This window comes from Lepidochelys kempii, chromosome 2 (assembly GCF_965140285.1).
Source record: "Lepidochelys kempii isolate rLepKem1 chromosome 2, rLepKem1.hap1, whole genome shotgun sequence".
Classification (NCBI taxonomy): domain Eukaryota; kingdom Metazoa; phylum Chordata; order Testudines; family Cheloniidae; genus Lepidochelys; species Lepidochelys kempii.
Genome location: NC_136381.1, coordinates 214,997,682 through 215,024,852, shown reverse-complemented (window position 1 = coordinate 215,024,852; position 27,171 = coordinate 214,997,682).

The window sequence follows — 27,171 nt, the reverse complement described above, 5'->3', positions numbered from 1 at the left end:
AATAAGAAACTGATTTTCAGTACATTTCTGGGGGGGGGGGTGCGCGTGCTTGTTTGATTTTGAGCAAGTGTTTGAGTGGAGTTCCACCTGATGACACCTTGTGTGAACTGGGTGACAGGAGAACCTAAATCTCTTGGTAAGCCATGTAGTTTAGTAATGTGGAAGTGTAGTAGTTGACATGGAAGGATAATTTGCAAATGAGATGTAAATATATATTCCAGTTATATTTATATTCCAAGGTCCTACTACTTAGCTGTTGTTCAGATACTTAAATACAAATCTTTGAATATTAAATATATGCAGTAATATATCACATTTTTCGCCTGATTTATAGACCAGAGAGATTCAAATAAGCACCAGAACTTTTTGATATTCTTCAAACATTCAAGCCTTCTTTGCATTGTTCTTTACAGAGGTTCACCTGTGACATCATTATGAGATTTAGTAACATACTTGACTGAAATGACATGTGACCTGCTAGAAATCTCACAAGTATAGGACTGGCTGAAACCAGGAGGCATAGAGCTAAACAAGTATTAGCTGTTAGTAGATAGCTGGCTCTTATCCTTGCTGAGACCAACCACAAGAGGGAGACATGATCATTACTTTCTATTCAAGCCAGTGTGTATTACAACAGCAAGATGTGGGAAGGGACATAGGAAAGTGACATTTTTCTATATGTCACAGTCTACATACACAAATTTTTTTTAATTTACTGAATGGTCCTGCTATAACTACAATAAGGAATATATTAACAAACATCAATATGGAGGACAGGCTGATAACCATTCAACTAGAAATTGTTTTAGGAGAAAATCAACACTCAGACAATGAATCTTGGACAAGAACATGGAAATTCAAAGTCATTGCTTAGGTTATCACATTTAAGCTACTCAAAATGAACTTCAGTGTAAGATCTTCAGTTTGTAAGTGCATGCAACCTACATGCTGAAAGAAAAATTACTCCATAACTTTCAAGAGGCAGAAAGAAGTAGAGATAGAAGACTCATTTTCTATTATTCCAAATCCACGCTTCCCCATAAAATTCAGCTACTTTCTTCTTATTGAATATTTTTAGTTAATTGTGTTTCTGGTTAATTAGCAGCTTAGAGTAATGTGTATGTGGAAAAAGACACATATGATGTTTGGAAATGGGTTCCTAGAGAGAGTGAAAATAGAGCTGATTTTTACTAGCCAGTTTTAGAATACTAGTGGAGAAAAAAATATTCTTAAAAGTACTGTAGATGAGGGGGAACCATAGCCTAGATCTTTATATTAAGTTTGAATTTGTTCTATGGCATTTTGAACTTCTAGACTATATTAGTTATAGTGGGCTTTGATCCTGGAGAGGTTGACAGACAGAAGCAGAGGAGTGAATTGAGAGGCATATCGTATCAAGCGATAGAATAATCCATTGTTATGGGTTTATTGATTGGAAATTCAAACCCCTAGAGAAAGGAAGCAGGAAAGCGGAACCAGGAAGTGGCAGGGATTGGTTCCAAATACTGTTTGACATGCCTACCTGGAGAGAAGCTTGTGATGTTCTTCCTGTATCTGAGCCGTAACCAATGTTCTAATAAAATTGATGTTTCGTTTTAAGATCAAGTTCTTTCCATTTTCTCCCAGCACAACGAAGAACACAAACACCAATTGTAATCTGGTTGAAAAGACTCAGGCTATTGATTAGTGTAACAACTTTCTCCATCACATGTGTTTGCTGTACACCTCTACTGCCTTGGTCAGCTCTTTTGTAAGTTTACTCTCCTCAAATATACTGATCTGAAACAGACACTTGTAAGGCTTTTGAGTCCACAGATTAGCTAACTTTTACTTTCAGGAGTTTTCTCCTCTGTCCTACCATCAATCACCACCAACTTGTTTCTCTGATTCTATTTTAAAAAGTATTAATAGCAATCATTCATAATATGTGGAATCACAGTCTTCCTTATAGGAGAGGTGTTTACTAAACAAAAAACACTGCAACTTCTACAGACACAAATAAAATTACTTCTACACTCCTTGATTCTCAGCTTTGTCTCTTATTTACCAAATACCGCACCCTGTCTATATAACAGAGACGGAGTGACTAATACACTGTACACAAAAGATATGTTACCAAAAGAACAGACAAAACATACAGCATACATGACCCAATGGCAGTAGACTGAGAAGTAAAATAAATAATACCATAGTGTTTTTATGTCAAAAGAGCAAGCCCATTGATTTTCATACAGGTTTAAGAGTTGAGATGTTGGGGCAGGTGATGATATTTTCCCCTTCTGCTAGAACTGCAAAATATCTGAAAGATATACTTCATGTGATTGCCTATAGAGTAAAGAGGAGGAGCTCTCCCCAGTCTTTCTGCAGCATACGCAATAGAACTCATTGAAAACGCTTCTCAATATTCAGGTTTCAGAGTAACAGCCGCATTAGTCTGTATTCGCAAAAAGAAAAGGAGTACTTGTGGCACCTTAGAGACTAACCAATTTATTTGAGCATAAGCTTTCATGAGCTACAGCTCACTTCATCGGATGCATATTGTGGATTACCAGCAGGAGAGTGAGTTTGTGTGTGTGGTTTTTGGAGGGTGGGGGGTGAGAAAACTTGGATTTGTGCTGAAAATGGCCCACCTTGATTATCATACACATTGTAAAGAGACTGGTCACTTTGGATGGGCTATTACGGACAGTGAGTTTGTGTGTGGGGGCGGGGGGTGGAGGGTGAGAAAACCTGGATTTGTGCTGGAAATGGCCCAACTTGATTATCATACACATTGTAAGGAGAGCGATCACTTTAGATAAGCTATTACCAGTAGGAGAGTGGGGTGGGAGGAGGTATTGTTTCATGGTCTCTGTGTATATAATGTTTTCTGCAGTTTCCACAGTATGCATCCGATGAAGTGAGCTGTAGCTCACGAAAGCTTATGCTCAAATAAATTGGTTAGTCTCTAAGGTGCCACAAGTACTGCTTCTCAATATTGTGTAGTACTAGACAGTAAATCAACATAATCTGCATTTCTGCAGTAGCAGGAAACTTTCAAATGATTACTGTAAATGGAGCACACTTTTTACATATAGGTTACTATTTCTGGCAGTTCATCAAAACTCTTTGATCCGTACACCATGGGATTTTATCCAATGAGCAGGACAAGAATAAGAGGCCCAGATTCTTTCCTGTCCCAAGATCCATTCAGAACTGGAGAGAGGAAGCCAATTACAGTCACCCAATTTCCTGTTTGCTCCAGTGTCAGCTTGAGCCCTGGCATAAGTTAAAGAAATTTAGGGGATTTTGACTACTCTAATTTATGCCAGCTGGTTATGGCTCCTGTCATAAATATAAAGGGAAGGCTAACCACCTTTAAATCCCTCCTGGGCAAAGGAAAAACGTTTTCACCTGTAAAGCGTTAAGAAGCTAAGATAACCTCGCTGGCACCTGACCAAAATGACCAACGAGGAGACTAGATACTTTCAAAGGGGGGGGCGGGGACAAAGGGTCCTCTCTGTCTGTGAGATGCTTTTGCTGGGACCAGAGCAGGAATGCAGGTCAGAACTCCTGTAAAGAGTTAGTAAGCAATCTAGTTAAATATGCGTTAGAGTCTGTTTTGTTTAAATGGCTGAGAAAATAAGCTGCGCTGAATGGAATGTATATTCCTGTTTTTGTGTCTTTTTGTAACTTAAGGTTTTGCCTAGAGGGATTCTCTATGTTTTGAATCTGATTACCCTGTAAGGTATTTACCATCCTTACCAATCATTACAGACGTGATTCTTTTATTTTTTTCCTTTAATTAAAATTCTTCTTCTAAGAAGCTGATTGTTTTTTCATTGTTCTTAAGATCCAAGGGTAGGGGTCTGTGTTCACCTGTGCAAATTGGTGAGGATTTTTATCATGCCTTCTCCAGGAAAGGGGGTAGTGCTTGGGGGGATATTTTGGGTGGGAGACATTTCCAAGTGGGCACTTCCCCTGTTATTTTTGTTAGACACTTTGGTGGTGGCAGCATAAAGGTTCAAGGACAAAAAGGTAAAAGTTTGTACCTTGGGGAAGTTTTAACTAAGCTGGTAAGAATAAGGTTAGGGGGTCTTTCATGCAGGTCCCCACATCTGTACCCTAGAGTTCAGAGTGGGGAAGGAACCTTGACAGCTCTTGAGACACATCAGTTAAAATTTGCAGAGTGCAATTACACTCCATCCCACCTCCTAGCCATTCCCACATGCTTCTGACTGACCCCATGTGTCAGGGGAGGGGATCAGTTGGAGCAGGAGCTGTTTATACCACTTTACACCATCTGAAAGGTTCCGTGAACAGGGAGAATTCTCAGTTGACCAGTTAATCCAGCACTTTGCACCACCTCAGCTACACAAAGTGATGGAAGAGGAAGAGAGGATCTGGTCTTCAAAATGGAGAGAGGGAGATGAAAAAAATGGAAAACCAGATAGCACTCTAAGATTAAAAAGAAAAGACCAGAAAGAAAATCCATAAAATAGAGTAGGTAACTTCCTGGCTGCAATGGGAGCGGAATTCTAGAACTCTAGTTGGTTCAGAATACTGCTGAGCAAGACAGGCCAGGGAAAGCATTTCACCCAAGTGCCAGCTCTCTGCACTGACTTCTCACTGAATACAAGGTTAAAGTCAAGAGCTGGGTCTTCATCTTCAAAACACTTTTGAAGGCTTAAGTGAGACTTTCAGTGGAGTATAGTCCATGGGCTGGCCTTCTGGAAAAGAGTGCATTTCAGCCTCAGTGCACAAAGAGAATGACCACAGTTAGCTGCATTGACATTTGAGGTAGTGCACCGGGATCCGTAGGACTGGATGCTCAGATCCATAAAGTCAATTCGATCACTATAGAAAAGTTTCTTTTGGCAAAGAGAATTACAAATATCTAATTTGCCTATTAAGATCTCATAGCAAAGTCACCGCTCGCTCTGAAATGCATTACATTTGTGGCACATTTATAAAATGCCTTTTCATTAGCCCTCCTTCAAATTATTCAAACTCTGAAATCTCTCTGTTGTCCAGAGTGACACAGTAATGCTCAGCAATAACTATTGTAGAGGTGTCTGGCTGCTGAACATGAAAGTATGGGTGCTGTTTGCTGGCTGGCAGCTAGCCCAGCATTTAACCCTGCTGTTTTAGAAAGTCATAAAATAAGCACTGTTTAATCTTTTGAAACCTTTTGGTCAGGGACTGATTTCCACTGAAAAATGACTTCAAAGAAAAAGACAGGCACTTTTGTTGATACCTTTTAAAGCAGTCATGCGTTCCAAAGTATTTTTTTTTAAAGGAAGCAGAAACCTCAAATTTTATAACACCTCCTTGGGATTAGATGCTGAAGCAACATGTAGACAGGGCTTTAAAAATCACAAACCCATGATCCTGTACTAGTGATGACCTCAGAGTGATATAATTAAGAAATAATGTCAATGGAAAAGAACATCACCATAGGTAATGGTCTCCTGCTGCCACATAAATGCAAAGTCTTTATTTTATGAAAAAATACCAATATGAAGCTAAGGTATTTTCAAAGCAGGCTGTATGGAAAGCAGTCAATTACAATTGCTGTATTTCCACTTTGTCAAGGGACAGATGTAGATTTAACAACTGTACCTTGATGTACCAGTGTAGTAGAATAGGGGGTCAAAATGCCACTGTATATTTGACGAATCCTGCTTGAACTATTAAAAGACAGCTTGTCTGTGAGAGTGCTGTTCATTAAAAGTACATTAAACTTTTATTAATAAGCTGCAGGTTTATAACTTGCTGAAGAATTGCTGTTTGAAGTTTAATTTGTGGGCAACTGTCAGTCATCAGATGGTTTGACAGAGATTTCATTTGACCTAAATCAGGGACCATGGAAATATCTAGGTATCAACATGCCTAGGGAGAAAATGACTTCTTAGCTCTGTCAATTCCAATGGCATTATATCATATACGGTAGACCCTCAGAGTTACAAGCACCTTGGGAATGGAGATTGTTGGTAACTCTGAAATGTTCGTAACTCTGAACAAACGTTATGGCTGTTCTTTCAAAAGTCAATGTTCCATTGTAAACTTAATACAGCTTTGAAACTTTACTATGCAGAAGAAAAATACTGCTTTCTTTTTATTTTTTCAGTAGTTTATGTTTAACACAGCACTGTACTGTACTTGCTTTTTTTTTTTTTTTGGGGTCTCTGCTGCTGCCTGATAGGGTATTTCCAGTTCCAAATGAGGTGTGTGGTTGACTGGTCAGTTCGTAACTCTGGTGTTCGTAACTCTTGAGGTTCTACTGTAGCAAGAGATAATCATAGTTTTCCAAAGTGGAATCAGGGAGAGGAAGATACTCTGAAAAATTAAAAATTATTCCCATTTCTGGGAGCTGATTTTTTTAAAAAAGCGCACAATAAAACATATTAGAATGTCTTTTGTTTGTCTGAACTAGAAGACAGAAGACATGACAGCTTGGTTTGACACTGGCAAAACAAGGCAATATGAACTGAGATATAGATAAGCCCTAATGTATCTTCCAATACTACAAAGAACTGTTTGCATCTTCGTGGCAGAGTTTTTCTGTTGTTTCACATTAACATCAAATCTCAAATTATCTTTGGCCTCTGGGATTGTGGTCTCACTCCCTTTGAACATTTGTAGGGTATTCCTTTGAATCCTGCCTTTTCACCCAAGCATTCTCTTGGTGGAGCTGCTGACAATGAGTGATTGGGGGGGAAAGGATATAACTGCTAAGTAAAGCAGCTCCCTAAAGAAATAATCAGGAGGCAGAGCTCAATATATAACAATCTCATGTAACCATGAAACTAGGTTAGCCAAGTGGAATTTGCTTGCGGCAATTCCTTGAGAACAACAGGTATGATGTTCTTACATTAGGTAAGGTTCATTGGGCCAGAATTTCAGCTGGTATAAATTGGGTAGCTCTTTTGAAATCAGTAGAGAGTTACAGCAACTGAGAATCTTGCCTGCTCTTTTTAAAAGTTCGTTCCAAACCTAGAAGAAACAGTACCAAGAATATCACTCAAATAATATTGATATTTACATCCTGGGATACTGGTTGTTGTATCACAGCTTCTGATATATTTAGTCACCATCACTTTCTGCTAGGTTACCCAATCACAAACTTAAAAGTAATTACTCTAATAGAAACCACAATAAAAATACCATTATTGTAGAATATTGTAATATTATTTGTAAGCAGAGCTGTAATTCACTCAGACTCAGTACAAAGCTCTTCATCCCACTGCTAGGGACAAATCCGGCTCTTAGCAGACCACTTGTACCTCCCTTTCCACTAAAGGCATGATCCAATTCCCATTGCAGTCAATCGACGGACTCACATAGACTTCAATGAGTTGGATCAGACGCTAAAATGAGAATCATGTGCATCTTTATGTGGAACAGCCACTTGTATTTATTTATAGGGCCTTCTAGTAACATTCCTCCACTAGCACCACTAACTGACAAATAACATGCCTGATGGAGTCCCCCAGAACAGCTTAAAGTCCTCATCCAATCCTTCCTAACAGTTCTGCGAAGGTGATATTTACCCCTGTGCAGAAGGCCAGCACAGTTCTCATGCACCATTTAAGTAACTGAACTGGTTATTTGGAAAGTCAATAGATTTCTGAGGGCTGACAGAAAGAATGACATTTTTAATATAGAATAAAAGGACAACAGTAATCGATAAAGTAATAAGCCTTTCAGGGTTCTGGTCATATCTTCTCGTCTCCTTGACCTCTGCTTATGAGGTCATGAAAGCAACTGGCATATTCATTACATTGCATCTATACACTTGTGGTGGTAGTTGGTATATAAACATTACTAATAAGCCTCTAAAAGTAGGAATGGGAAGCAGAGATCGCTGGTTATTAACTACTGGCTAACAATGCCTAGGGCATTATAGAACTCTCAGATATACTGTCATGTATTTCGGTCCCCCCACCCTTTTAAAACAAAATAACTTTAAAATGAAAAAAAGTTACAATGTTCTATAGTAATAACAGTGTTACTGTAGATCATGGGGCCAACAGTATAGGATTTTGTTGAAAAATAAGTGCTATTACTTTTAAACATGTAGACTAGGAAACACACCAAGAAGTGCTCATGACATGCGATGTGGTGACCACCTCGGTCTTCATGACAGACTGCCACAGCTGCAGTAAGCAGGGGAACCGAAGCCAGATCCCCCTCACTATAAAAGGGAGGGGAAGGCTGGCAAGGCATTCTCGGAGGGCTCCTAGACTCTGGAACCTGCTCCCTCCCCTTGTCCATAATAACCCAAATTTGGTGACCTTCTGGGCATGTTGCAAAAATGGTTAGAAAGGGGTTTTGGAGAGGGCCGAGGGTGTGCTTGCCACATTGATAAAGGGGTAGGAAATGAGCTTCTGTAAGTGTCAGGCTGGCTGAGATTCCTGTTGGAATGACCGTGTTTGGATTTCACTATATCGTTAGTGAAGGTGTTGGGGTACCTAGAGCCTTTGATAGATGCCTTTTTAATAGTTTTAAATCTAAATTAAAATGTTAAAAATAATCATAGGTTTTAAGTAGAAAATATGGTTTGCATGGAGACAGTGTGGCCTAGTGGTCTGGGACTCAAGAGACCTGGGTACTGTTCCCAGCTCTTTAATATTTGGGCCAGTCACTTCACTACTCTGTAAATCCCTGAGATCTATGGATGAAAAGCACTATTGCTAATGAGTAACCCTGTAACAATGTATATTGTGAAGGTAACACTATATAAGAGCTAAGTATTATTATTATTTTTGTACATACAAAAAGCCAAACCTCCCCTAAACTGGAGCCCGACCCAAAGCCTATTGAAATCCACTGAAAGATATCTACAAATGTACATGGACTTTAGATCAGGTACCTGATGACAGGAAACAGAAGATTACTTCTACACTAGAGTCTGTCCACTCTGAGTTTAGAAGAAGGGCTGTCCCTGCCTTTGGTTAAGTCAGTTTAATTTTAAAAAGGTTTCCCTTTTATTTTCCTGGTACAGTTTCTCCTCCCTACCCCCAATGTTTTACAAGAAAATACTGAATGTCCTTATTAGCTTCAGGCCATAAATGCCACAAAACAGATTTGTACACTGAAATAAGCCCAACCTAAATGCTTACTATTGGTGAATGTAAGGCCATACAAAACAGAACAGTAAAGTCACCATACAATATCAGGAAAACCATTAAAAAAAATCTGGAAAAGTATCAATATGGCTGGCCTCTTTGTAGTTTCAGCACAAAAATTGAGCCTTATTTCTAAATATTTTCCCTAGTGGGAAATAACAGCTTGAAAATAATCCCAGATGTATTCATTTGTGTAACATTTTGCTGCTTGCAACATACAGGCATGGAAAAATTATTGAAGGTTTCAATTCTGGACTTGTATTTTTAAAATGTCAACCTTTTGAAAAAAATAGCATATTTTTTTCTTTAAAAGCTATTCATTTACCTGGAATGTTGGCCAGAAGGCATACATTACGGACTTGGTTTAGCGAAGATTGAAAAATTGCCCCAAGGCGAAAAAATGAAGTAGGCAATTTTTGGGGATCAAGCTAAATACTAATTCCAAATACAGCAGAGTAGTTTTCTGCACTAGGGTATAAAACTATTCCACAAGAATGGGAGACTAAAAGTGGCCAAAGGCTATCTGAATTCTGTAAATAAAAAGATTGATTTTAAATAAGACAATAGAAGCAAAATCTCTACCTTCAGATGCAAACAGTTAGCAAGCTTTTTTAAATGGCTGCTGAAAACAATACAAAGATACAGTAAGTGCCTATAATATCTAAATAGCAGTTTGCATACAGGGTCAGCTGAAAATATGTTTCTATTTTCTTTATAGAGAAATTTTTTCTAAATGTTTTCTGTTCTTTTGGATAAAAAAATACTAAAAGCTGCAGGAAGATTTTTTGCTAAAGGAAACATATTTTTCCTTTGTATCATATAGTCTTGACTGTGGGGCTTGAAAATCTATTTGGCTGGGTGATATTTACAGTCCACTATTTTCCATGACTCATTTTCTATGATATACAGTAAGTAGTCTTATAATATAGGCTATTATAAATCACTTTAATGGGAAGGACCTATCAGTTTCTTTTCCTGCTGTGTGTGTGAAGTCTTTTAAATAAATAAAATAAAATAAAATAAATAAATAAATAGAGCAAAATTCTGGCTTCGTAAGCCAGGGGCTTACTGGGAGTAAGCAGTTATAGTAGCTAATTGTACACATGGCAGCTCTAGAGGACTCAAAATCAGCACGTTCACCAGTTGCCTTTCTACCCTTTGAGGCCCTGATTCAGCATTTAGGCACATGCTTAAGTCCACCCCTGTTCAGTAAAGCACATAGGTAGGTGCCTATTCTTAAGCTTGTGCTTAAGACCTATTGAAGGTTTTTGCTGAATTGGAGGACCTATTTCTGCTGCCACTGAGATCAATGGTAAAATATCCATTTATTTCAAATGGAACAGGATCAGGCCTTAACAGAAACAAAAAAACCCCAAACCCATACACACAATGTGCGCTCTCCTCTTGACATCTAGCAGGCACACAGATAGCAGGACCCTAATAATGCTCCTATGGTAGATGGTCATGCCCTCTTTGGGGTGTTGAGCACAGTTGCCACACTATCCAGCACCCTCCTTGCACTCAGAGGGCTAACACAAGATCTGGGCGCTATTTAAGTTCTGGAAAGAGAATGTATGTAGGGCTTGAGTGGCTTATAGGGCTTTTGCTGGCCCTCTACTGAAGGGTAAATTTCGCCTAGACAGAACAGTCGCGTTCTGGCTGCCAACCGCTTTGGTGCACAAGCTCCGTGTACATTTAGGTGTGCATGCGTGTGCATGTAATGACTCCCTGCCCTCTAACCTCCACATCACACCTGCAATTTTGCCACAATTTTGCCCTGAAGGTTTTTTAAACTGTTTAAAAGTTTCTGCCTTCTCTGTTCTCTAGTGAACAGGGCGTTAACTGCAGTTCAGCTTCCCCTTGACTCGCAAAGGGGCTTAGGAAAAGGTAGATAAGAAGTGGACTGCTTGTTAGACAAAGTAGGAAGAATGTCTTTAGGAACAGATGGAGCTACACTCCTAGGTATGAGTACTGTTTCTGTTTATGCTAAACTATTTTATCTACTTAGTGGGAACATCACTTTTAAACCCTCAGGAATAAATCTTAGGAAGAGAGCTTGCTAGTTTCTTTTCTGCTGAACTATTCCTCCATCTTACATGCAATTAATCTGGGGGGTGGGGTGGGGGTGGGGATGTAGTAAAATGATGTAGCTATTAAGGGATTGATCTAGTGCCCACCAAAGCCAATGGGAAGACTCCCACTGACTTCAGTGGGCATTGGACCAGGCCACAAAGGCCTGATTATTAGGGTTGCTGAGCGTCCACAGTTCCCATTTATTTGAATGGCATATGCAGGTGATCAGTGCCTCTGAAAAATAAAAAAAATCAGACCAATAAATGTTCTAGACAGTAAATTAAAAAATTGAATTGATTTACAAAGTATTTTTGCCCCTCTGCTGAGCAGTGGCAGATATCTAGGCTCTTGCAGGTCAGTTTCTCAGTGCAAGAGAAGTCAGTTACATGAAGTCTGGCTATATTCTAAGTGTAATTCATTTCACTTAGATATAAAACACCAGCCCCAGAACAAAGGTGGTCAGACAGCATGCAGAAAATCCCTACTTTCAGGAATCTCAGCTCAACACCAGTACCTTGATCCTAGGGTGCAATTCTGCTTCAAAAATTGAATCTATTCAGACCAAGACACAGAGCAAATTCTCCTGTCAACACACAAAACCTTGCATAGCCAAAACTAACAACAGCACACTTTCTCCCAAGACAGAACATTGGCTTACATACTAAGAAGAAGAACTTGGAAAACTAATAGCACCAAATGGTGCCACTTGGCATAACAATATAAGTGGATGCATTCTGAGGTCTCTCTGATAATGAGGCTGCACTTCTTTTGACTTTATGTTGAGTAGGCCAATGTATGATAATAAAATCCTCTGAGAAAAAAGTAAAGCCTTGATTAGGCCAGCAATTTTTTCCTTCCGTTTACATTACTTGCCGTGAAGATAGTGTAGAATGCAGTGCAATTTGGTTTATGCTTGAAATTTCTGAATGAAGTTATGAGACTTTCCTTACTCAAATTTATAGCTCAGTTCAGACGATTGAGCTTACAAGTAAAATTTATGGCGAAAGAGCAATAAATTAGAATTGGATAGAAACATAATTTTAATCCTCCAGCTGCTTGTACAGTTAGATTGAACACAAAAAAATTGAGTATAATACTAACTTGTTAATAAAATGAGTACAGCGCTGACATGTAAAAACAGTTTTATAATTGGTTGGTCCACTCCGTTAGCCTTGTTGACAACAATAAATTTTCAAAACGCTACCTTGGTAACATTAAGCTAACATTATAAATGCAGAAAGCTCATAAATGCATACAACAGAAATTCATTTGGTCTTTGATTTTTGTGTGTCTGTCTTTAAAGTAAAAACTGTAAAATTACCACATCATAAAAGCCAGTACACTGAACACTAATTGCCCATTTATAAAAATCTCTTTTCCTACCATCATGAAGGTGTGAGACATAAACCTTTTGGATTTTACTGAGCTGCTATTTATATTTTCAGTTCTGCTTCTCTCCATTGCATTTCTTCTTAAGCATATAAACTAAGAATTTGATTTTATTAATCTTCATCAGCATTCACTGGACATTAAGTCTATGAAGATCCCGGCAGGGTTTTAATTGTGACTGAATTGCCAACAATAATTGGGCCTCCTACTAGCCACTGAGACCAGCCCACCCTGACTGCTGGGCACAAATGCTAGTTTTAAAAAGCTAAACCCAGTCACGATAGCCCAGTTTGTCAGCTGCCTGGAGCGAAGTTGTCAAGTCTGGGATCCTGCTGCTTTATTCCTATAACTATGTTTTAGAAACACCTCACAAGTGGAATTGTGGTTGCCTCATCCAGAAAATGTGGAAAGGATTAATGTGGCATGTAAAACAAATCACTCCTGAGCTCAGCTGAGAAAGTGGGTATTAAAAGCACTCCAGTCAAAAGAGCTTTAGTGAAAGGGTCATGGTGATATACAGTCAGCACATGTTGTGCTGGTAAAGCTGCAGGGTGTTTGGAAATGGTAATGATCCATGGGTGTAAATTCTTTCAAGACCTCTTAAAGGCACATGTGTTTCTTGAGCATGTTCTCCAAACAAGGACCTGTTATGGGTTAGATTCACTGGAGCTTTTAAACTTTATTGATTGGTTTGTGGTATTCCAAGTTCACTTACTTTTTTTAAAAAATGCTGTTGATAAACACAAGAAAAGATCCTGGTTGAATCTAACTCTTATACAAAATCGATAAAGTATGTGGAATGTAGCCTTATTGTAACATATTTTTTCCATTATGGCAGTATTCACTGGCTTCACTAGAGTTAAGAATTTATCAATATTTCATTTATGAACATAGGTTGAAACTTTTTTTGCTTTTGAGGTTAAAAAAAAGTCAGATCCTTAACTTTAACATCATTGTTGGGTGTTTATGTTGGTTTTAAACACACAACATTTTGTAGCATTGTTAAAAAGATGGTTTGAGGCAGCTTTTCTTATAAAGTTGAGATGACCTAAAGTGCTTAATTAAAAGCTTTATTTTACAAATTGCACTATTTCTTGCAAAACTATACGGCACTCCATAGAATCATAGAATATCAGGGTTGGAAGGGACCTCAGGAGGTCATCTAGTCCAACCCCCTGCTCAAAGCAGGGCCAATCCCCAACTAAATCATCCCAGCCAGGGCTTTGTCAAGCCTGACCTTACAAACTTCTAAGGAAGGAGATTCCACCACCTCCCTAGGTAATGCATTCCAGTGTTTCACCACCCTCCTAGTGAAAAAGTTTTTCCTAATATCCAACCTAAACCTCCCCCACTGCAACTTGAGACCATTACTCCTCGTTCTGTCATCTGCTACCACTGAGAACAGTCTAGATCCATCCTCTTTGGAATCCCCTTTCAGGTAGTTGAAAGCAGCTATCAAATCCCCCCATATTCTTCTCTTCCGCAGACTAAACAATCCCAGTTCCCTCAGCCTCTCCTCATAAGTCATGTGTTCCAGTCCCCTAATCATTTTTGTTGCCGTCCGCTGGACGTTTTCCAATTTTTCCACATCCTTCTTGTAGTGTGGGGCCCAAAACTGGACACAGTACTCCAGAGGAGGCCTCACCAATGTCAAATAAAGGGGAATGATCATGTTCCCGTCCATCTACTTTCTTCAGTAGGAACTTCATTGTTATTTAGTATTATTAATAAAAATATAACTTTTGTATAGTTTATAGCTCCATTCTTCCCAAAGAAACCATTATCAAAGGTGTTCACGATTATCAAAGGTGCTGAGCAACTGCAGCTGTCATTGACTTCTATTGGAGTTGGGGGTACTCAATAATTTTGAAAACTAGACCCTGGATGTAGGGTGTGCTTTACCCAAAATTGAAATGCAGCCACTTCTGAGGAGAGCTGGTCATTTTTTTTGTTTTGTTTTGACCAAAACTCCCATTTCACCCTGTCAAATTAAGCGTTCTGCAGAAATGTTTTGCTTGCCACAAAAGTGGCATGGGGAAGTTCTCTCAGGTTCACAATAGAATTTCTGATTGAAACAAGAGTAAGGAGACCAGCTAATAGTTTGGTGGTTAGGGCATTTGCCAGGGAGGTAGAAATCCCTGCTCCAAATCTGGCACAGCAGAACTTCAACTTGGGTCTTCCATCTTCCAGGCAAGTGTCCGAACAATCCAAGGTATCTTCCTTCCCCCTCCCACTTGTGATAAATTTGAAAAGGTCTCATTTTTGTTCCACATTGGAATGTAAACACATTTCAAAACAGTGAAGTTGTTGTGAAACAGAACTGTTGTTTTCCAGCCACCCCTAATTCAGAAGCTGCACGTGCCAGGTGGTTAATGGCACACAGCAATAGTTTTGGCCTGTGGTTGAGAAGTGGAAGTGAAAAAAAGAACACCGTGTCCAGTTATTCATTCTGTAAGGGCAAAAACTGTGAGGTCACATTATGATTCCCCCCACAAACCAGTTATTTAGAGAGAAAAATGCATCCCCATTACAACTGGCCCAAATTCTGATCCCACTGAAGTCAATGAGAGGTCTGGCACTAACTTCAGTGGGATCAGGATTTGGCTCGGAGTGTGCAGCTCAGCTTAAGCACATTACAGACTGATTTGATTTTTCAGCCTTATTTATGAGCGTCTGCGGTACTGCATCTATACAATGCAGGTAAAAACCATTTACCTGGCCACTTAATTCATGCTCACATTAACATACATCTATCATAGAATCATAGAATATCAGGGTTGGAAGGGACCTCAGGAGGTCATCTAGTCCAACCCCCTGCTCAAAGCAGGACCGATCCCCAACTGAATCATCCCAGCCAGGGCTTTGTCAAGCCTGACCTTAAAAATATTTAAGGATATTTAAGGAAATCTATGTCAAGGACCTTGAGAAATTTGTACTAGGGAACGTGAAAGTATGAGCAAAGGCTGCAGTTAGATGAGGTATGCAGCAAATGTATTTGTATTTAAAATCACGGATGCATTGTTCCTATTTTTGTTTTCCTGTAGACCCTCAGGACTGTCAAGCATTCAAGCTGCAGTTAAATGGATTAAAAAAAACCACTACTCAGTCATGTTAAAAACAAAAACAAACAAAAATGTATGAACATGGAAAGGTTTGGGTTCTCTTTAGGTTCCAATTCAGTGCCTTGGAGTTTGGCTCCAACTACAACCATGACTACAAATATTTTTTCACCAGCTTCAGCAATGACACCATTTGTTACCTCTGCTTGACTACAGTGCTGGCAAAAGTTTAAATCAATCATCCTCCCGCAGCATTTCCACTATGCAGTGAAGTTACAGTCAGAAAGGGACGGGACACATGGTAGATACGATGTCACTGTCTGGCACCTATGTAAAATATCATAAAATATTGGAAATGCTACATTTCAATCCTGAGCTTCCTGTCCTCTTCCCTCCAGGAAGGTAGAATGCTGGTGTGTTTGTAATATTTTGTAACAGATGTCCTGTGGCTAGTTAGGTAAATGGCCAAGATACTTTTTAATGGACTGTGGAAAGATCTACACATGAAGTCTGAAAGGGACTCAAAAATGGGTGGAAGGCTAATAAGAGGTTTGTTGTTAGAATGTCATTGTTCCACTTTGCAAAAGTGTACAGGAAACTGGACAACATTGTAATCTGTAAACCAAATTACTGGTTTTCTGCCCAAACATTTTAAACCCAACTATCTGATAGAAGCAGCCAAATATGCTAAACAGAAGTTTAGTTCTCCCCTTTTACTTTTTTTATTATTATTATTAATGCTGAGACCTAAGAGATGATTGAGTCTAACATGAAGAAAAGATTTTGAAGAAGAATTTAAATTATTCCTATTAAGAACGTATAATTGCTCTTTTAATCCAAGCATAAAATGTTTTCTGACCTTGTTTCTACTTTGGTTTTCATTTTTTAACAGAGTTATAACCAACATTACTATTACATGGTCTTCTCAAATGGCCACTTGAAGCACCAAAGACAACTGGGTAAAAGTGGATTTAATTCAGGGCAGAATTTGCTCCCTTGTCATTTTAGTCAGAGAAAATTCTGGCCTGATGCAGGAAAGCAGGTCTAGAAAGTTTAGATTCAGATTCAAAAAGTCATGCCAGTAAAAATCTGCTATGCCACTCAAAGGCTGAAACTGGGCTAAGAAGTAAAGAATCCTAGCTTTCATTTTTTTTAAATGATGAAAGAACCTGCATTACACTAATTTAACACAGTAACTTGATGGAGGCCATATGTATCTTTCTCTTGTGAGAAAGATAACTCTGAATATGTACAACTATAAAGTGATGTATACAGGTCAGTAGAGTTTAACATTTGTTGATTTTTTTTCCCCCTAGAAATCATCTCTCTCTTATCCCTGGAGAACATATTACATTTATAACATCAATCAAACAGCGTTCTTAACAGGGCAGGGCAGTCCGGATTAATCACTGTACACTACCTAAGAGTTCATTTGGAAAGTTCCTCATTCACAACTCTTCTGTGCACCAGACTAGACAGATGGCTGGGGAGCCCCGTGAATTCTGATGATTTTCTTTACAAGATTTTTTTCTGCACAGAAGAGGTCACTGCTAAACCTCAGTGGGCATGTAGAGCAAGGTATGGCAAGGGAGTTAGGAAAGCTAGAGCTTCCTAATTTATTTATATTGTGATATTGCTCAATAGACCCAATCAGGAATAGGGCCTCCCATTAGGCTAATCACCATACAAACTCATGATAAGAAGTGGTCCTTGCATGGAAGAGCTTACAGGTTTAACATCTAATAATAGCAGCTAATGAGCTGATTGACCCTTAACTGGAAACGGAACTCAAATGAGGAGATCACACAATGCCATGGGGTTTGTTAGTCTCTTAAGCAACTAGCAGACGGATTGCAGCACTGTAAATGTAGAATGGCCCTTCTACTGCCTTGTACAAGATGAGGATCAGCGTACCAAGAGCTTGAGCTCAGTTTCTGAAATATTCAGACAAGACCCCAGAACAAAGTTGAGTGGGTGGCTAGCCCAACAAGAGCTCTCAGAGCACAGAGGTGTATGGTATTCAGGGGGAGAAAGATATTGGCAAGGAGAAATGAGAGAAGAAAAGAGACAAAACTGTTAGGCTTCAGGCTGAGACTGTAATATGGGTGGGTGGGCAGGTAGAGAGAGAAGGAAAAGAGTAGTGTTGCTCATACGTTTTCTGACTGAACAGTTTAATTAAAAAAATGCTGATTTGCTGAAATCAATACATCTCAAAAGGAACATAGATTTAGTGAAAGTTTTCAACCAAAAATTATTGAAACCTTTCATCCTGATAAGATCAAAGTGCTTTGTTTCACTAAATTCACAGCATGTCAGTTTGACTTTATATTATAATATACATTCAAAACAAAATTTAAGATTGTTTTTATTTTCTCCCCACCCCAATTTTCCTTTTCCCTAAGCAAAAAGTAAAAAGGGAGAGGAAAAAGTGCAACACACACACCTCAAAACCTTAAATCTTCACAAAACTAAAACAAAATTAAAATGTTAACATTAAATAAAATTAAACATCTTTTCATTTATGTTGATTAAATTTGTGGACAAAAAATGAAGATACTGTTTTGTTTCTTTTAAAATCTTTCATGAAATATCCTTACCACTTTCTAGTTCTCTTATAGAGCTAAGCAATCCAGGACACAAGAACATCATTGCCCAGTCTTTCTTCAGAGACCCCACACTTTCTTTAACATCCCTTGTTAAAAGCTGCCACACGATAGGACTGCAGCGTCAGGGTACCTAATCGCAACAGTAGTAATCTGCAAGGGCCACACAGAAAAATAATTGTAACTCCCCTTCTTTTATCTCCTCCACCACAAACCATCATATCTTGGGTTGACAGTGAATGGTTGAACCACTGTCAGATAAAATCAGTGGACCACTCATACTTAGGACTGGGCACTTAAGTACCTTGTTGAATCAGTGCCTCAGTCATGACACTGGATGTGACAAACATTTTACAGACCTTGTTTGCTTGCTTTTGGGGTGTTGGCTGGTAGTACTTTACTATTCTCACTAGTCCCAGAAAAGTTTGGGGGCGGGGGCGAGTCTTGGTTCTCCCATTCCAATCCAAAAAAACCCAAGCACCACAAATTCAAGTCCTTTTTATAAATATGATTTTCATGGTTTTGTCATGAGAGAAGCACCACCAACCTCTGCTGCAGGGCTAGTGCAGAAAGTGTAACATTTGGAATGCCCTCTAATGATAGCTCATTATAATTCTTCTTAGTACAAGAAATGTGTATTTGATTACATTATCCAGATTCCTTGAGAGGGAGTAGGCGGTATCCATGTTTGGACAGTGAACAATGGATTTTTAGCAACACCAAAAACTTACAGACTCTTTCCTTATTAAAAAAATAACCCACGTGTGAACAATATGCTACAGTGAGGACTGTGGGGTGGGTGGCACCAAAGATAAAAATCATACCAGACCCAAACATACTCAGCTGAGTTCAGAAATATTTCAGCTTCAATGGTAGGGCTGTCTAAATCTCTATGCAGTTTCATGAAGGATGTGGACACTCATACTGGGCCTGACCCAAAACCCAGTGAAACGAAAGGGAGTCCACCTGGTGACTTTCATGGGCTTCTGGTCAGGCACAAAAAGGGCAAGGCAGATCTTCATGTTCCTCTCCTCTCTGCCTTCTCTTTTGATGCTGCTGTCACAGGTCACTTTCTGAACATTTTCAGTGAGTGCTGCTCACCCAGGATCTCATGGAGAATATGAGTACATATCATTTAATAAAATAATCAGTCACAGATCTACTCTTTTGTCTGCCTACTTTTGCCATACTGCTAATCTTCCTCATTCTTCCCCCCAGCATCAGACTTCATGTTTACCTGACCAGTGCTCATATTTCTGAATATTCCCCTACTAACAAGACCTGAGAATTTGACTAATCACAATCCAAATATGTGAATGAAATTCTCAAAATGGTATTCCCTACATCGCATTAGCTATGGATTTTCTCATTGTAAGGGCTAAGAAGTCATCCAAAATTAAGATTAAAATATTACACAAAACAGAAGCATACTATACACAAAAATATTTTAAATTAGCACATTAATTGTAAAGTGCTCAGAATCACAATTTCTATTCCTCCATTCCTAGTTTTATATTTAAAATCCTCTTTTATTAGATGGCTGTTATCAAGTAACCTGAACATGATATTCATCTTTAAAGGGCAAATCAATAAACTGTACTAATCTCCCTACAGTTCTAAAGCTAGAGCATCGATTCACAGAAACCTGGTAGATGCGATGGAAAGAAAGTGCAATATATGCACACCTGTACAGCAGATGACTAAGTGATTAAGCAGAAACAAGCATTTATTCCTGCCTGTTTTAGTTTTGCGTCTTACTCCTTTATATGTCTGCTAGAAAAATCTTTTGGGCCAGGATCTCACTTATCCTACTGATTTGCAGCAGTATACCTACTTTAAAATTTAGCAGTGATAATTATTAACTTCGAACAACACCTTTAGACTCCAGGCTATTCTTCTCATAAAACTTCCCCCCCCAGTTTGTTCAAATGAGATCTAATATGAAAACACTGTGCTGGTGGATATTTAAACTACAGCCCAATGCAAATTGTGTTTGGGAGTGTAAATATTAGGATGAAATCTGTATTGTTAAATTGAGATGGAATCAGGTTTATAGCCTCGAGGCAAGTTGTGAATCCCATAAAGCATTGTTTAAGGGACCTGGTTAGTGTTCTGTACACCTGCTTTATGTTTTTTTCCCCTCCTTAGTCACAAAATGTCAAACTGCTCAGTAACGCATTGGGGTTTGAATGACAGCCATGCACTAGAGCAGCAGTTATGTTTTTTCACTACCAAATTGGACCATAAATGATGAAAAAGAGGTTAGAAAGGAAGTATGGAAGAATACAAATTTGAAAGGGGAAACTGCTAATAGCCATAAACCCTGTGCAATCAAAGGACTGGCAAGTCATTGTGAATTACCAGCTCCATGAATTATTGATCTAACTGCATTATGATATGGAATTTTCTAACTCCTTTCATCTGTGGTACCATGTTTTTTAACAACTCCCAGATCAAAAGCAAGGCTCTGCCAGCAAGATCGGGCGGGCCGGAGGGGTGGGGGGGGAGAAATCCATTGAGTTACATTAAAATACCCTATTTGTTAAAAAATGTTATATGCAGGATTTGTTATTTATTGATTGGATGTAATGTAAATATGGTGCTTATCAAAGTTGAAGTAACAAAATAAAATGCGTTGCTTTTGCATACAAGTCAAAGAAGAAAGAATACTTACATGTACACAATGATGGCTTGAGAGATCTGCACGAGCAGTAAGATACAGAACAAATTCTGGAATTATATAAACAATTAAGTACTTTGGAAGTGGAAAATAGGTTATAAAGCATATACTGCTAGTGCTATTTATTCTATACGGACGATAGGACAGTGTGTACTTAACAACAGTGCAAGATTAAAGACTATTCATTTCTAGGAGTATCCAGTATGTACACCTGAGAACCGAATTTGGCCCATAGCTTCAATGTCACAACAAGTATTACTGTTAAACTGAACGCAGAAAATGTTGGCCAGAGCACCAAATATTAAAACAAATTCTCATCACCAACCAAACTCTTGAAAAATACGGTTTTGTGGCTTTGTGGTGAAAAAAATTGAAGCCTCAATACTTCTGCAAAAATTAAATGCAGTTTTTGCAGGCAGATCACCATTTTTCTTTAAAAAGCAAGTTGATTTCTATTTGGGACAGGTTTATGATTTTGCTCAGAGGTGGAATTGTGAGCTCATTTCGATACGGTGACAGAATGAACAGTGAACATCTCATCCATACCGGTCTTAGATAAATGTAGTTAGAAATAAACATTATGTCTGACAGTTTGTAAATGCTCTGTAGACAACTAACCCCAAAGCAAAGCTTATATGAAATTACCAGCCAGTGTATTGTTAACTTCACCTAAGCATCCCTCAGAGATGCAACAGAAGGACTTAAATTTAACCTGCCATCTGAAGGACAGTGAGCCAAGTTCTTCCCTGGCTTATTGTCTATACAACAAACATGGGCTTAGACTGGGATGTTTGGGACACTGAAAATATCTGGTTTCTCTTGAAAACGGCCTATGTTTCTGCCAAGTTGGAGGAACAGCTGCCATTTTAAAAATTTAGTATCTCATGAACCACCAGGGATAGAAGTGAATGCTAGGGACCATTGGAAAGTGAGGAATTCCAGTTTTGCTGGCTCTGGTGGTTCATGAGATAGCAGACCTTAAAAATCAGATCAGGCATCACCTTGCCTTGTTCATTCCCACTTCAAATCCAATCTAATTTTACCAGCCATTATCTGGGCAACTATTAAAGCTAGAAACAAAGGTGAACACTGTTTCAAAGTGTGTCCTTCCAGTTTTCAAACAGAATGAAGTATTAATCTTTGTCTTCAGAGGTTAAATATGGCAATTAGAACTGAAAGAGGGGAGGAAGATTTTAATCGGAATAGTAAATGTTTAAAAGTGGACATTATGAATTTGTCATGTTCATATTCAATAGTGTGCTAACATAATAAGAGGTTTCCATTTTCATTTTCCAGAGAAGCCGCAACTAACTGTACAATGAAGTGAGAAAACGTTTTTACCTAGAAGAAAAAGGAAGTGAAATCCTCTTAAGTTCATTGGGCCACTGCAGGTCCACCTCTGTGTGGAAGCAGTTTATGATGCACAAGCAGCACGGACATGGGACCAAAATGATCTCTAATACTTCCTGGGTGCAAGAGTCACCTATAGGACAAATGGTAAAGGGACAAAATCAACTTAAAATATCAATTCTCTGTCTGAATTTAAGCCATAGATTTTTGTTTTACTAATATGGTCTGATTAGAGAAACATCTTTTTCAGTCAGAGCAAACTAATTTTTCCATTTGTTTTCTTTATACATTTGACAGTACTTTGGTCCCTTCCATGGCTAGCCATTCCACATCTTTGTGTGTGGGTATCACTTAACAATGAAGAGAAAATGTGCATTAAAAAAGAAACTCATTGTAAAACCATAAAGTTTTAGAAAGGGTTCAGAAAAGTTACAGAATTATCTGAGTTTTGCAAGACATACCTTTCGTGAGAGACTTAAGAAGCTTGATCTAGTTAGTTTATCCAAGAGAAGGTTAAGAGGTGATCATCACTGTCTACAAGTACCCATCTGGGGAAGAGATTTATAGAAGATGGCTCTTTTATCTAGTAGAAAAAGACCTAACATGACCCAATAATTGGAAGCTGAAGCTTGACAAATTTAGACTTGAAATAAGACAAATATTTAACATTGAGGGTAATTATCCATTGGAACAACTTACCTAGGAATGTGGTGGATTCTCCATCATTTGAAATCTTCAGACTGGATTCCTTCCTATTACTCAGCCAGGAGCAGTGGACTTGGTGCAGAAGTTATTGGGGGAGGCTGTTGATAGCCTGTGTTGTACAGGAAGCAGGGCCAGATTACACCTTATATGCCCTTAGGTGCAGCATCTTCAGCACCCCCATCACATGCCTACAGGTGACCTTCATGTTGCAGACAGTTTTAGAGAGGTAAGGTGTCCCTAGAAGGCTGGCACCCCAGACACATGCCTAATCAGAAATCTGGCCCTGGCAGGAAGTCAGACTAGGTGGTCATAATGGTCCCTTCTAGCCTTAGAATCTATAAGTCTAATAACTGGCAGGAGACGTCTGGGGTGGGTGTAGTACTGGTGACTGCTTATAATTTAGTTTTCACACTGACTGGATTTCACAACTGATGGTGTCTAACTTTTCAATTTTATGAAACTATTGCGATTTTGTATAACAAACATTCAACAAGTATCTTGCTTCACAAGCACTTTCAGTTTCAGTGTGACTGTTCATGAAGTGGGATACTAGTTAACATGGGAAAGGGCAGCAGGATTGGGCCCTAGATTATTCCTTCGATATTGGTTTATATTGCATGTTAATTATGCAAAAGAAGGCTTTAATAGACGTTTTGAGGTCCAAATGTGCTTTCTGGCTCTGTAAACTTTTTACTAAGTACTGATTCCTAAATTCAGTGCTTATGGACCAGCAGTCCCACCCATCTGCAGCCACAGAGCAGCACTAGACCTATAAAGCACCCAGCAGCGACAGCCATTACCACACACCACTGCCAGCTGATGGGGTGGGTGATCTGTCTGAAGGAAGGAGGAGAATGTTTAACCAGTCACCAGAGCATGTTGCATGGCTCACTGGCCAGCTTGCAAGTGGCTGGCTGGAACAAGGGGGTGGAGGGAAGAAGGAAGAACAGAAAGGGGGATGAAAGAGAGAGACTCGTAAGAAAGAAAGTAAAGAGGGGAAAGAGGTAATGAAAAACACAGCGGGGAAAGGGATAGATAGCTGTAAGAGGAAATAGAAAATACCAGTGTAGAAAGAGCAGAAACAATATAGAGAACCGCAAAGCCCCCACAACACTGTATTATAGTAAAAGTTACAGAACCAAAGCAGACCATCCCCTCCATCATCACAGAATCTAGAGTTGGGCCTGAAATAAACCCCAAATTACCAGTGCCCAATGTTTGGGGGCAGTTGGATCTGAACTTTGCATCTGGCACTGGTGTCTCTGCTCAGGCACTTAGAGCAAATGTAAACACCCTCAGAACTACCTTTGACAGGAACACTGGGAGCCCGGCTCACCTCTTATTCACTGCCAGGTCTTCCAAGTACCTCTCAGCCTAAAACATTCTTATACAATATATCACATATATACACCATACATCCAACATACAATGTCAAACATTTTGTAGCGTGCATGTTTTCTGTAACAATTTGGCACCAAGAATTTCATAAAACAATTTTAAAAGATTAACTTGACCTCTCCTGGTTTTTTTGCTCTTTATCTTTTCTTGCTTTTTCTACTTCCTTTTTTGGCTACTGGTCTCTTTTCAGCCCCTCCCACCCCTTTTGTACAATCTGTTTTCCCTTTGATTAATGTTTCTTTTCCACTCTTCTCCCCTCTGTAAATCTCAGGAAAAATACTTTGGGCACTGACAAAATATTCTAGTTCAGATTTCATAATAACTCCTAGGTAGCCTCACCTTTTTACACACAGACACACACACACACAAAATCCCACACTTTGGGGGGATTAAATGTTTTTAAAATAGTCTCAAAATTCAGGAAATGACACATACTATTTTAAAGTTTCCCCAAGGGAGACCCCACAACCTAGTTCTCATGAATGATAATGATACATGTATATATATGTGCCTCTCTATTTTGGCTTGGATATCTCTGTGCCTGAATCTAGTGTGTGAGAGACTGTTCTTGGAAAGCAATATAAATTCACACATGCAAATAATTGTGCTAGAAGTGCCTGCACAATCATTCAATCAGGAAACAGAAATAACTTCTTGTGAGATTTATCTGACCAATCACAACTAAGAACTCCCTCATTTCCTTTTTTTTTTTTTTTAAATTTAGTCTCTGCCTATCTTTTTTCTTTTCCACCCTTGACAAGCTCTCTCTCCTGATTCAGTGTTGCTTAGTGAGGAGTCATAGGGTACATCTAGCTGGAAGTTTCATTTCTGGCTAAGGTAGATGTAGGTATGTTAAGTTAGATGGAACTAAAAATAGAGTACCCATGGTGGCACAGGCTAGCTGCCTGTCAGAGTGCACCTAGGGTTCCGGGTGGGCTCGTATTCATTCGCTAGCGTAGGCCACAACTACACTTCTATTTTTTAGCTAACTAGCCAGGGCCAGATTTACACCTTACACACCCCTAAGCACAGCATCTTCAGCACCCCCACCCTCTGCCTACAGCTGACCTTCATGTTGCACACAATTTGAGAGAGATAAGGAACCCCTAGGCATGCGCCTACTGTGCCTAATTGGAAATCCGGCCCTGCAACTAGCTCGATCAAAGTTAGCGCACAAATACCTACCCAAGCTAGACTTTACACCTCCAGCTCAAGTGTAGACAAACTCTGCCTGTAAGGGGAAGGTCAGAAGGGACCACCCAGATCATGCAGTCTGATCCCCTGTATATCAGACCATTCAATACTATCGAGTTACCTCTGTATTGACCCCAAATAACCTGAATTAAACTAAAATATTACAGCCCTCAGGAGATGAACCAGCATGTACCACAGTTTAACAGTAATATTTATGTTTAACATTGAAGCTGTGGGCCAAATTCTGTTCAGGTGGATATACACATATCAATAGTCTTTAATCTTGCACCTATCGTTAAGTACACAGTGATTGTCTTTGTAACCTTACATAAATGAATAGCACTATCAGTATATATTTAATTGTTTATAATGTAAAGTATTTTGGGTGACTTGAGGTCAAGGTCATACTACACAGAGGCAGCCATTTTGTAAATCTGATGCGTTTGTGGAGCAGGTTGTATGGAGATGGCTGCATGAACACCAATTTTGGCCATTTGCACCATCCAGCTGTGCAAGCATCCCCCTGAAGGGCTTTGATGAAGAAGACCCTTATCTGCGGGCGGCAGCCTCATCAACAGAGCATCCTCTTTGCTCAAGCTGTTAGGAGCCTGTGATAGCCTTTTCGGAGATGGGAATCTGCACTGGCTTGTATGTCTCTTAAGGCAGGGCCCATAACTTCTTTTATGTCATCCTGAGTACGCTGTTGGTACTTAAAGATAAGAATCATTTTAAGTCACCGTCTCTGTGCTGCTCTAGTATGATCACACAGCCTTCCTAAGTCCTGGTCTCGTTTGATTAACAGTGAATTCTTCTGACTTGTTATAAGGGCACAAAGGACACATTTTTACACAGAGTATCTGCTTCAGCCTCCAGCAGTGAGTCTAATGATGCAGTTATGAGCAAAACACACACCAAGAAATGTGCTCACAAATATAAGGAGGCTTCTTTGCTTATGGCTTAACCAGTGTTTTGGTCAAGGGCGAAGAAAGCATCATTTTGGCCTATGTCACAAAGTTATCTAGCAAAAGCATGAAGCCTAGTAAACTTAAATGAGACTTGGAACCCCTTCACAAGGAATACACAGGAAAACCGGCACCAGCAAGAATAACTTTAGCATCAACAATTGCAATTCATGAGAGCCATGTCCATCTCTGACCAAGCTCAAAAAGGCATCATTTAAGGTGAGTTGCCACATTACATAGGTCAAGAGACCTCATACAGTAGGACAGACTTTGATTTTGCCAGCTGCAATTGATATGGTGAATATAACTGTGAGGGAAACTGAGGCAAACAAGCTCAAACCCATACCACGCTCCAGCCACACAGTGAAGCGAAGGATTGAAATGATAGCAGCAGATCAGGAAAACACACTGGGGGAGCATCTGAAAAACATAGATGCTTTTGCTTTTCAAGTTGAGGTGAGCACTCAGGATCATGATGCACATTTCTTGCTTTGTGAAATACACCTGGGAGGATGCAATTCTTCCCAAACACGAGACAGCACAAGGAATGTTCTATGTGAATGCATGGTGGGCTTCTACACACATGGAGCTTCATCTACCGAAGGCCACAACACCGGTCTGCGTGCCTTGATATAGAAAGGTGCTTCG